This window comes from Amblyomma americanum, chromosome 3 (genome assembly GCF_052857255.1).
Source record: "Amblyomma americanum isolate KBUSLIRL-KWMA chromosome 3, ASM5285725v1, whole genome shotgun sequence".
NCBI classification, from domain to species: domain Eukaryota; kingdom Metazoa; phylum Arthropoda; class Arachnida; order Ixodida; family Ixodidae; genus Amblyomma; species Amblyomma americanum.
Genome location: NC_135499.1, coordinates 167095815 through 167108494, shown reverse-complemented (window position 1 = coordinate 167108494; position 12680 = coordinate 167095815).

Genomic DNA, 12680 nt, shown 5'->3' with positions numbered 1-12680 from the left:
TCTTTTTCCACACATCTCGCTAGTCATTGTGAAGCCAGCGAGAAGTTGACTCCGTCATGGACACAAAGCGCACTGCCAAACGGTTAAACCATGCGACCACGCAGCGAAAATGAAAGCTATACTGCACACTGCTCCTGAGAATTAGAGCGCACTTGCAGTGGGCCGTGTGCCGCTAGGAGGTCGGATAACGTGCACGGGGGAACTTCATTGACACTAGCGACTCTTGAGGCGCAGCATAAAACACCAGACCGTGCATACCACTCTTTGAGGACGTATGTCCATGTGCCTCTTTCTAATGCTAGTGGTGTTTCGCTGGTTTCCGCATCAAGACACGATAGGTGATGTGCTGTATGCGCCAATTGAGAAACGTAGACCTAAGTTGCGTACTGAATCTTGTCGTTTGGAGTATGGAGGCCTGGCAAAACCATATTATTATGCAAGGAAAGCATTTAAATGCTTTCAAAAGAAACTCTTTATTGGGCTGACTTTCGAGCTCAAAGAACTGATTAACTCGGTGGCGCAATTCGTCACTGACACGGCAAGTTTTGACGTAAGGTACAATATTGCAAAGTAAACACGGTCTGTAATACTTGTCATGGCGTGCCAGTGACCACAAGGGGTCCTACTGCGGGCTGGTCGCGTGAATGCTGCAGAATTTCTTTTTCAAGGCTTATACGCACAAGGTGCGCCGTCTTGATAAGATGCGAAGTTCTTTTTCACGAGGACGTTGATCTATAAGGGTGACAACTGGCGTTTGAACACTCCATAGAGTGAAGCGGTCTTTATTGATACACAACATTGCAGCAAACACGGACCGAATGCAGACTTAATTGCTCGAACACTTGATCAACCCGCTGTACATGCAAAGAACTTGGCTTCGGTCTCATTCAAAGAAGCCATCATGCAGTGAACTATTGCGTTGCAGCCCACTTCAATCACCTCACGATTTTCCAGCACCCTTCTTCTATCTTTACTTTCCAATTCCCTCAACTACGCAGAAAAGCATGTAAGCGAATATTCACGCCTGCTAAAATCTGTTTTTCACTAAAGAGCTCTCTCTCTTGGGCAAGACAGGCGCAGCCTTGTTTAAGTCTTCCTTCTGTCCGTGTTTGCTGCGTTATTGTTAATCGTGAATCTGTACCAACTAGCTGAAATTTCTTCACCGATTGATGAAGTGGTCTTCCCTTCCTGGTAATCGACAAGGCGTTGTACCTCATTATTCTAGCTTTGCTGTCGTGCAAAACTGCTGTCGTATAACGATCCCAGAAAGGCGTCATGATCGTCTTCTTTCGGCGGTGCTTCGGCAGGGGTCGTGACAGGCAGTCCTCGCCGGAGTGCTTGCGGCCGCACTTGAACCCACGGTGATGTTAATCTCCTGTAGCCTCAAGCTCCATCGTGCGAGGCGGCCAGACGGATCCTTGAGGTTTGCTTGCCAGCACACTGCGTGATGACCACTCGCAACCTTGAAAGGCCTGCCGCACAATGATGGGTTGAATTGTGATGCGGCCCGGACTATCGCAGGGCACTTTATCTCTGTCGTCGAAAACTTGACCTCTGATTTCGACAACGATTGGCTGCCATATGCTATAACTCTCCCGCGGCCTTCTCCCCTCTGCACAAGAAGGGCTCTTAAGCTCACACAGCTTAAGTCTCTATGAATCCTGGTTTCGGAGTTTTTGCCGAAGTGTCCAAGCGCCTTCGGCGACTGTAAGCCACGCCGAGGTTCTCTGAACGCTTCAAGTTGCGGAGTTCAGCATCTGAATAGGACGTCTGACTTTGAGAGCCGCGTCAAGAGCTCCACAAAGCGCGAACAGTTCTTGTAAAAGAGTCGGTATGCAATGTACACACAAACGTAAAAACCTGTGCACAGCTTTCTTGTCGGCCGCCAGCAGAAAGAGCGTGACATGAACTGTTTTCTGTAGGTTTAGGCGTACTTCATCCTTGCTTACGATGCGGCCAAGAAATAGGAGCTCCTCGTAAGCGAAATGACACTTTTATGGCTTTAGGGTTAGCGCTGATGACTCGACTGCATCCAGTACTGTCTGAAGCCTTTTTCAGGTGATTTTAAAAGTTCGAGGCGAAGAAGGCAACATCACCTAAGTATGCGAGAATAATTTTCCATTGGAGGCCTAGAACTACTGCGTTCATTGGACGCTGGAACGTTGCTGGTGCAGAACCAATTCCAAATGGCATTATCCTGAAGTCATGAAGGCCGTCGGTCACGGTGAAGGCGGCCTCCTTGTGACCCCTTTCATCGACTTCAATTAGCCAGTACCTGCTCTTTGGATTCATGGGCGAGAAACACTTGGCATCTCAAAAGTGGTCAAGGGCGTCGTCGATCGAGGATAGGGAATGGACGTCTTGGTTAAATTGTTAAGTAGGCGGTAATAGACGCAGAACTCGAGATTTCCGTCTTTCTGTTTCATAGTGACGACCTGCGCAGCCAATGGAGAGGCTCTGTGATGGTTAGATGACATCGTCGCGCAGAATGTCTATGACTTTTACCGAGATGGCTTGGCGTTCACGCATCTACACAAGGAACAGACTTCGGAAGAGAGGGCGGGGGCTTCATTGGTTGTAAATTATAATTTGATGTTTGAGAAAAGAAATTTGTCGGGCCCTTTATGAGGCAAGAAAACGGTCTGTGTACCTTCGTAGAGGGTTCTACAGAAGCTATCGCTTGTGCTCGCGCAGGGCCGGGTTTATTTGAAATGCAGGCTCCGGAGTATGGGTCCGTGGAATCGTTGACACCGGGTCTTAGAGGACGAATGTGGGCCCCACGTTTGGTCATTTCTTCAAAGAAGGCCATGGTCGTGCGATTGTTGAGGTGTCGGCCCTCTTGGCTGAAGTTTGTTACCATCACGCAGCCTTGTCCGTTCCGGAACTCGGCGATGCCTCTTTAAATTCCGATGCATCGCTACAACAGTAGCCGTCTGTTCGCTTCAACGAAGTCATCAATGTTTTCTGCAACAGCGACGGCAATGGTGACCAGAATGTTCGAACGTGGAATGTTCGAACGTGGAGCACACTGAGCGCAGTACGATGCTTCACCATCGAGCTCGGGGATAGGGCATCGTCCATCGAAAGTGCGCACTTCGACTTGAGATCGATGATTGCTCCGTGTTGTGTTAATGAGCTGACTTGCACCCAGAAAGAGCTGAACAACTCGGCGGCGGCGGTAGCAACAAACGTTCTCGGTGATCGTCGAAGAACAGAATTACCGCTGATCTCAGCCGCGCTGAACTCAAAGCTCAAATTGAGCGCGGCCTCCTAAACCACCTACTATAATCTTGAATAGCGTGGAAGTAGCTGCTTATGCTTGCGAATAATAGTTTCGTATAATAGCTGCGAATAGTTGCGAATAGCCCAAAAGTAGCTACAAGTTGCAACCAGTTTAATTCGGATACATCTTGCATAGTCATACCCGGAAATTATGGACAAGAGCATTTTTCAACGGGAAGTTGTTTATGAACACAATTTTTTTTCATATCCTGATGATGAATAATCAGTATATCCGGCTATCTTCCCTCGGCAGGCTTGTATTTTTGTTTTGCTAATAACGACATTGCTGTCGTCAAAAACGTTCTCGTTTTTTTTGGCAGTCTTAACTACTGCATGCGAGCTATGGATAATATTTAAAAGAAACATTTTGCTACGCATCGAAGAATGGACCATTACCTTCAATATTTCTATAACAGTACCTTACTTGATTACACAGTTGGCTTGGAATTAAAATTGATGTCTAAGAATTCTGGACTTGCCGTGAAGTCAACAATGCTGCGCGCCATCGGCTTTAAGAACAACTACCAAACATTACAAAGCTTCGCGTCAATGTACTATGTACTAGTAATTTGAACAAGAGCATACTACAGAACGATAAAGATGCAAAAGAGAAGTCCTACAGAAACACCAGCGTTTTCTTGAAAACCCTTTCATGAGTTTGAGTGTTGCAGGAGCTTTTCTATTTAAGTTTGATACGTGGGGTAGGAATGCGAGCTTTTTACCAAAAGTTATGCTTAAAAATTTCTGTTTGTTAACAAGTAATGATGTGCCATACAAGGTCGTAGTCCGGTCGCTCTGTAAGCAACTTTTGAGTAAACAAAAGCAATGTACTGTTTTTATAGGGAGAATTCTAACGCATTTATGTTTGCCCTAGTAGCTACTCTAGTCATTTGTACTTGCAGCTCGCACTTTGATATGATGAAGGATGTGCACTCAGTTTGAAGGTCGTCTACATAATTTAAATACATGGTGAACTTCAGAATTACCGATGCTATAGAAACAATATTTACAAAAAAAGTGCGGTACTTTAATCCATATATGCCTAAATCCTAGAAAATTAAATATGTATCTTTGTTAAATTTTCAGTTCAGTTCACAATTCAGAGTAATTGCGAGATAACAACGCATTCGATGCGGGCGAATATTTTTCTTGCTTGCAGGGGAGTTTAGCGGCTCTTTCCGAATGCACACGATGCACGAAACTGTACGCATACAATGTAGCGCGGCAAAGAAAAATTTTAGAGCCTATGGACCTACGCTAGCAGGTGCAAGCATTTATATAATAAGCTCTTAGAGAATTACTGCACAAAAAAAAGCGGTGCGCAGCAATTAGGTTATTAAGCGTATGCGTATTAAAACCATACCTCAGGTACAACATTCTTCTGGACGAAGTTCATTGAAAGGTTCGCACGTAAGAGTACTTGAAATGAGGTGCCGTCCAGGAAGTCACTCTAGCAGTTCACTATTCTGCCGCTCCCCTAGGGCGCGGAGACTACCAGGTAGTGCCGCTCGCCTTCTGCAGGCCAAAAAATACCGCAATACAGTGTTGCCTTTGTATGGATTCCTCTTGGACGGTATTTTAAAGGTGGACTATGTGATCTGTTGCTGAACACGCTTTTCTAAAACCCCACTGATGTATGTCGAGAAATTGACGGGATTTGGGAACAAGGGCTAGCCTGACATGCAAAATACTTTCATATGATATTGAGAGACAAGTGGCAATAGTCATGGGACTGTAATTACTGTGACTGTTTGGTACTTTTTTCAGGAAAGGCGTTAGGACTACATTTCTCCATGTCTCGTGCAATTTCTGTCGCAGTAATTTTGTAAATGACAACCTCTACGTGCGGCTCAGAGAGGTGTGCAAGTATTGCCTGGTGTACATAATTTTTGCCTAGTGCTGCCTGTTTGTCAGCCGATAGTACACTATTTATTTCATGAAATGTAATAAGCTCGTTATACTGCTCATGCTTGCCTGTTCCCGAGGCAAGTTTTTGTTTTCCCAAACGGCTTTGTGTTTCGGGAAGCGTCTGTGACAGAAGCAGCGGAATATTCGCCTAGCATGTTGGCCTGCTCTTCTAAAGATGTATAGGTTCTGGGTATTGACAAATATTGAAATGTGAAAGCAGAAAAGTCCCCATTGAATTTTCATATCTCTTTCCACGGTTTCTTTGAGGGAAGCGAACTCTTAATTGGAGACACATAATTTTGCCATGAGGTCTTTTCGGCATTGCAAGAGACACAGAATTATTTAACCCTTGCCGTTTTAAACAATGATATGTTCTGCGTTTGGTGTCTATGATGCAAGTTCCAGTTTTTATTTTGATTCTTTGCCTCCTCACATTCTCGAGTCCACCACACTTTGTGGTTCAGCATCGCTCATGGAGATTGTGGAATAGCTAAGCGCACGGCAGCCAGGATACAAGCCGTGAACAATTCATTCATGTCATTCAAACTATGATTATCTAAAAATATTTTTTTTTCCAGACTGGCTTTCGATTAACAAGTGGCCACTCTGCTAGGTGGAGCTTTCAACGACGCGGTTTTCTCGGGATGATTCACGGTGAGGATGATAGGCAGATAATGACAGGGAGAGGATCACTTCTATATGAGTTGCCCAGGTCATCCGATTGAACAACTGTAAAAACAGATGATGAAGCAAAAGATAAACCTAAGCAGGCCATTTTTCCAGTGATCGGGGTATTGGAGTATGTGTGCTGTTTCCAGTACGTGTGCTCGTCTGTACTCAGTGTGCAGATATTTTCTCACAGAAAAAAAAATAGTTTAAGGCACGGCCTCTGGTGTCAGTTTGTTCAATTCCCTAAAATGAGGAACCGCCGCTGTGGCTCAGTGGTTAGGGCGCTCGGCTGCTGACCCGAAAGACGCGGGTTCGATCCTGGCCGCGGCGGTCGAATTTTTGTGAAGGCGAAATTCTAAAGGCCCGCGTACTACGCGATGTCAGGGCACGTGAAAGGACTCCAGGTGGTCGAAATTTCCGCAGCATTCTATTACGGTGCCCCTCATAGCCTGAGTCACTTTAGGACGTTAAACACCCATAAACCAAACCAAACCAAACCGAAATGACGAGTGGGCATCAAAATCACTAGCTACCAGATATGCAGTAGTAGTAGTAAGTGGTTTTTATTAAAACAATAATAAAAAGGAAGGAAAAAAAATTTGCTAGCCCCGACACCTGCCATTGATACTGAAGCACCTGAGCTGGGACAGCGGAAATAAAGGATAGCAGGCAGAACGGAGAAATGAAATGAAAGAGGTGAGGCAACAGGAAGAGAGGATAGGGAGAGAGATACCTGATATGGCTCTGGTAGTGGGATTTAAACATGCGTGTAGGTCTAGAAGTATTTTATGCATGGCCCAAGATATAAAGAACATATTATGGTTGCTTTAAAATCAAGAATGTTCGCTGCAACATCTGTACCTTTGGTTGGAAGGTTGATTTAACTAATTGCGACACCACTATTAACGCCAACAGCAAAGTTCCAGATGGCTTATTCACTTGCTGTCGGTCGCGGCGTAAAACTTTGAATTTCTTAAGCACATTCGTGTGCTGGCGACAATTTTTCGTTTCCTGTATGAACAAAGCAATGCGATAGAAGGAAGCTAAGATTTCTTTTATATCATAATGATTATTTAAAATCCTTCTACAATTCCACTGCACTAGGAACGGCAGGCTTATCCATAGTATATAAAATGGAAGGGCGATTTTCTTTTTTTTTTGCTGTCATGTAATTCGGGGCTTGTCTTTTTTGAGCCATTACAACGAGCTCCGACATCTCTGTGACATCGAGGGCACAGAGCTGCTTTGGTTAGTGTCCATCGCCTCTTCAGTGACGCTGGAAGGTTGTGCGGGATGCACGCGTGCATCTCTATTTGATCTCGCCTTGTGACGAGAGGCCTTGAGGCCCGCCGACCTCGGGAGGCCATGCAGCCTGCTTTGAAAGTAGCGGAGTAGAGTGCGGGGGGGGGGGGGGGGGGGGGGTTGCTAGCTTTACGAGGTGCGCGGATAGCCGTGCTACAGGAGATCGATGTGTGTGACCTGGGGAAGTGTCAGCGGCATTACATTGACTAAGTAAAGCTCGAGGTCTTTCACAAGCTCTTCGAAGCATGTTTTGTATTCTGTGAACAATAGCGAGATATTGGGATCACCGGCTAAACGAAGCTGCCGCCAATTTTCTCAAGTGCATGTTGGAGTTCTTTTCAAAGAATCAAAATCTCGCCAGATCAAGAGTTAGGCCCCATTAGACTGCCCTCACAAGTTTCAGCTTGTCCTTCATCCCTCTTCAGTGTCTTCTCAATCATCGTATCAAGTTTCTTGAAGCCATACCCTGCAAAAAAAAAAAAAAGAAGTGTGAACCTCTTGTAACGGTAACGCACTGAAAATGTCGCCAGATGACTGCTTCAGACCAAAAAGTGTAAAAACCAACAAACACTCTGAATGGTTCTATCGGACTCTCCGTGGCATAACGTCTGCTTTCTACAGGCCGGTAAGAATGGTCTCTAGAAACAGAGGAGAGACAAAAGGAAAAAAAAACAGAAAGAGGAAGGTTGTGGAAAGAGGTGTGGAAGGAGCAATATAAAAAAACGAAGAGCACGGAAGAAAGTAAAGGCAAGATGAAGAGTCCCCAGTCGTGAAACCCAATTACTTGGGACCACTTCAAAGATTAATTTCGCGCGATTGTTTCCACGTCAGCTTCCAATTGTTTCTTTGCATTTATCTCTGTGTAGATGGATCCCATAGGAGAACCCCGTGGAAGGGGTCTGGAAACAAAGGTGCGCAACCGAAGAGAATTGCAAGGGAAGAAAGCAGGCGCAGGGCGTCCTATTTCTTCGCTCGTTCAGTTTTCTTTTCTCTTGACACGCTAACAAATTGGACTACTGTCACTTCCATAGCAAGGCTTGGTAGCACTTTATTTCCCGTCCGGATGTCATCAGTTCCCTTTTGGCTGTTACTGTACTACCGCGCTCACAGCTCGCATTAAATGAAATTGGCGGGGAGGACAGGAATTTCAAGCGCTATCGCATAACTCCTGAATATGAGCTAAAAGAAGTTGCCGCTGGGCTTAGCGCGATTAGTGCGAACGACTGAAGTAAGCTCTTGGGAAGCCGTCTGAAGCGCGGCATATATCTGTCAAAACTCAACCAGCTCGTAAGCCAAGAATTGTTAGTAGGCAAACACATAAAATTTAGGGGTAAAATATGAAGCGGATTCATCAACCCGTCAGACAAAGGCCGCTTACGAGGCGAGTAGCGTTTCCCGGTTTTATAATATATTTTTTCTATCGTCAAGTACTGAGACTGTCGTTCTAATAAAATACACACTGCGTCGCTCGCATTATACCCGCTCTTCGTGAGCGCAACACCTATCGGTAATCACCGCAGCTGATGCGCTGGAAAGATGTACCGTGCAGGCTCTTTCATTTTAGCAAATTCGGCAGATTTCTGCTTAACTCTCCTACTTTCAGCACGGGGTAGCGATTGTGGCTTAGCTTGAGCCGGTGGGCAGGCCCATGCTCTTTCCTTTTCCTTCTTCCTGTCAACAACAGCAGCAGCATCAGCTTAACTGCAGCCTCTCTTACGTGAACGCAGGACACACAGAACGGAGAGGAGAAATCGCGCGACCCTCATTTTTTTTTAAATATCTGCCTATGCAGCAAGCCTATCGAGTAAGTAGGGGCTTATGGAAATTACTTCCCGACACTCTTCAAACATTGGTAGGGGTTTAACGTAGTTAACCCGACTAGACGGGCGAAAGCAGGTGTTCAATCTTCAATCTTATAGTGGGTTAATGCCCATATATGCAGAATTGGTCATTGTTGACTTAACATTCGTAGGCGGCGGCAAGTCTTCATATTACTATTAGCGCAGTGGCCTGATGGTTAAGCGATGCACCGCTGCACTGTCAGGCGACTGTTTATATCACAGTCACACACAGGGATTGTTGTGCGACTCATGTTGCTCTTCCTGAGCAACCTTTCAGGCAGCTGCTGCGAAGCTCCTCTGGACTTATCCGAGTAACTAGGGTAAGCTCGAGCAGTAGCTCGGGTTGTTAGGAAACGGCACAAGATCGAAATAACGTACCGCCTTTGCCAAAAGTAACCGAGCAGTCGCGTCGGCGGCCGGAGAGGGTTCGGAGACGAACGGCGGCGCTGCGATCGCCAGCGCTGGCCGCTGCTCTCCGGCTGCGAGAAACTGGGTAAAGTAAGCATGTGCCCTCGCTCGGTATGAAAGCACTCCGAAGGCGTGAAATCGCTCGCCGCACATGCTACCCGCTTACTTCTTACTACCCAAGGAAGGAGAGCGAGGGCGCAGGCTTACGCCAGCCAGTTCACACTCCCAGCCACCCAGCCGGGGAGCGGCGGTCAGCGCCGGTGGCCGCAGCGCTGCCTCAACGAGCGCGCTGCCGCCACCGTCGCAGCTGCTCGGTTGCTTTTGGCGGAGACGGTAGGTACGTTTGGTGACGAGATTCTTGGTCGGTGTTGGTGAGCGTATGAGTGCTTTCGCAATAAAAGCGAAAATGTTTCTTTCCTTATGATTGTAGAGAGATGGCTTCATGAAGCGCTCTATTGTCACGAATGGGCTATGCCTTTCGTTTAAATTTAGCGCCGCGCTCTTCAGTGGGTCGCTTGCGTTTCGGTACTATGTTATGAAATGAAATGAAATTGGTTTTGAGGAAAGGAGATGGCGCAGTAACTGTCTCACATATCTCGGTGGACACTCGAACCGCGCCGTAAGGGAACGGGCAAAGGAGGGAGTGAAAGAAGAAAGAAAGATCTGGGGATCTTTAACGCACCCTCACATCGCCCGACACACGGGCGTCTTTTGCGCTTCGTCTCATCGGAACGCGGCCCCCGCGGTCGGGTTCGAACCCGGGTACTCCGGCTTAGGGCCGTAACCACCGATACACCACGGCGGGTCACCATGTTTTCTTCTTTGCTCATCTGAGGCCCACAGATTACCATTGATCAGTACTACAGATCTGTTAGATGGCCTTCCTGTTACCCTTCTCAAAGCATCAGGAGCACACTTATAGCTTTGAATTTCCACTTTGCTGAAGGGTATATTTTAACACAAAGGGATAAATTAAAAGAAGTCAGCTAATTTGGTGGCTTTCTCGCTTATTTAAACTTCTCAAATATCAATGCTTTGAATCGCATACAGATAGATTAACAATATTCGTTTCGTCCTTGACATCTCACGCATGAACTGAAACAGTAAGTATGATATTTGCATACATTGGTGGTCTAGTGGCTGCGGCACTCGGATGGTGAGCATCAGTTCATGTTCTTGATCGCAGCCATGGCAGCTGCATTTTGATCAGGCGGAATTCAATAACGCCCGTGTACTGAAAATTTTGGGCACGCTAAAACACCCCAGATCGTTTAGATCAATATAGAGTTGTTCTTTCCCTTTTTTTCTCGCCTCTTATGGCCCGGAGAGTAGCTTCGGGACCTAGGAAATCATTCATCATCGTCACACACAAAAAGTAAAAAACTTTTTTCAATGCACAACTTAACCGTACTGTCAAAGAAATTTCCTCCGTTAGCTTGTTCCTCGTTTTGAATGTGACAACGGCACACGATGTGGAGTTATAATGTTCGCAGCATTCAACTTTTAAAAAATTTAAGATTTGCACTTTTGGAAAGTTTTTCAGAGTGAATAAAACCGCTTCTCTTGTTAGCAGATGCATTTTTTTCTGCATTTAAACCGCAACCAACATCAATAGAAGCGCAACACTTATTTGGTAAATGTCGCATGCATTCGCATATATTTGTGCAGAACACCCAACGACAGATTTCTGTACTTAGAGGAGCACGTGGTGCTCTCAAAAATGGACCCTTCAAGACGAGCACTACTTGATCGCTCTCTGGCGCCAGCCGCGCTACCAAGGCGCGACACTTTACTTTTGACTGATGCGACAGCGATTAGGTGGCTGCGATTGACATTTGCTGTCACTTTATATTCTTTTTTTTCCGATCACCACAAATCAGCCCACTCTGTCCTGCGCAGTTTCTTTATCACGTCCATTCAATAGCTGGTTCGATCCATCATATATGACAGGAAACTGAAGGGTGGGAAGGAGCTTCTGGAGCGGTTTTGTTTGACAGAAATGTTTTTTACAGACTTTTTAAAACTCGAAAGAGAAGCGCCTACATTTTGTTGCTATTTATTTTGGAAAAGAGCGAGTTTTTTCGCATTTTGGAACGATCTTGTTATCGAACCAGTTAATGTCTTTATTGGAGTACCGTAATCAAGCAATGTGGGTTATAAGGATTCAGGGGAGATTTTTCTCAGGAAACTGAGGTTAGGGGTCCTTTGAAGGGCTCCTGTCTAGGTTCAGAAATTGGCACCAACGATAGTCGTGCGTTAGTTACACAAGCGATACGGTGGTTACGATTCTTGCAGCAAAAGATTAGAGCCATTAACTCCGGGAAATGCTGCAAAAGTTATAACTAAAGCCATGTTTCGTTCACCCTCGACAAATGTCTGAAAAATTTGAAGTTTAAAGCATAATGACAAAAAAAAATGTTTGTTTCCAAGCTCTGAATAAAGCCCCTACAAAAGCCGAGATTTTTCTAGAGAAAAATACATTCCGAACAATATACTTCAGTTCTTCTGGTAAAGTAATCCCGGAACCGATAGTATGTATGGTAGGGATGACATTTAAACATGTTTCAGTGAGAATCTGACAACATAAATTTACCTCGGAGGTAACAGCACCTTTGAATTATTTAATTCATACTGTGATATCGTTTTTTTTATACCTGGCCCTATAGTCAGACGTACTCATGTCTCATGCCATTCCCTTTAACTCCTTTAAAAGACCTAGAACATAAGCTTATGCATCAGTTCACTTCATCACGCATATTTTATGCATATGTTGCCTAGTATCATATCTAATTAGTCTCAGGTTTTCGGCGCTCGTGAGGACAGCTGATGCAATGCGCTTGCTTCTAAGAAAAGCTGCGTAATTGCAGAAATTATTCCGGAGCCCTCCACTACGGCACCTCTTTCTTCCTTTCTTCTTTCACTGCCTCCTTTATCCCTTCCCTTACGGCGCGGTTCAGGTGTCCAACGATATATGAGGCAGATACTGCGCCATTTCCTTTCCCCGAAAACCAATTATTATTATTATTATTAAAAAAGGCGCTTCTTTATGAAAGCGTGTGCAAACGCGAAAGCTTATTAGCCGTTAAGGCCTTAGTGGCGCTCGTTCAGTGCACATGAGTTGAAAAAAAAGCAAAAAACAACACAACAAGCCTGTTTTAGAGGTGGTTTGCTCCAATTTTGAGAAACGAAACATTTTAAGCGGAAAAGATCAACATTTGGGACGTTAAAAAAAAGGCTGCTGTATGCCAGAAAAATGCGTTCTCGAAAGCT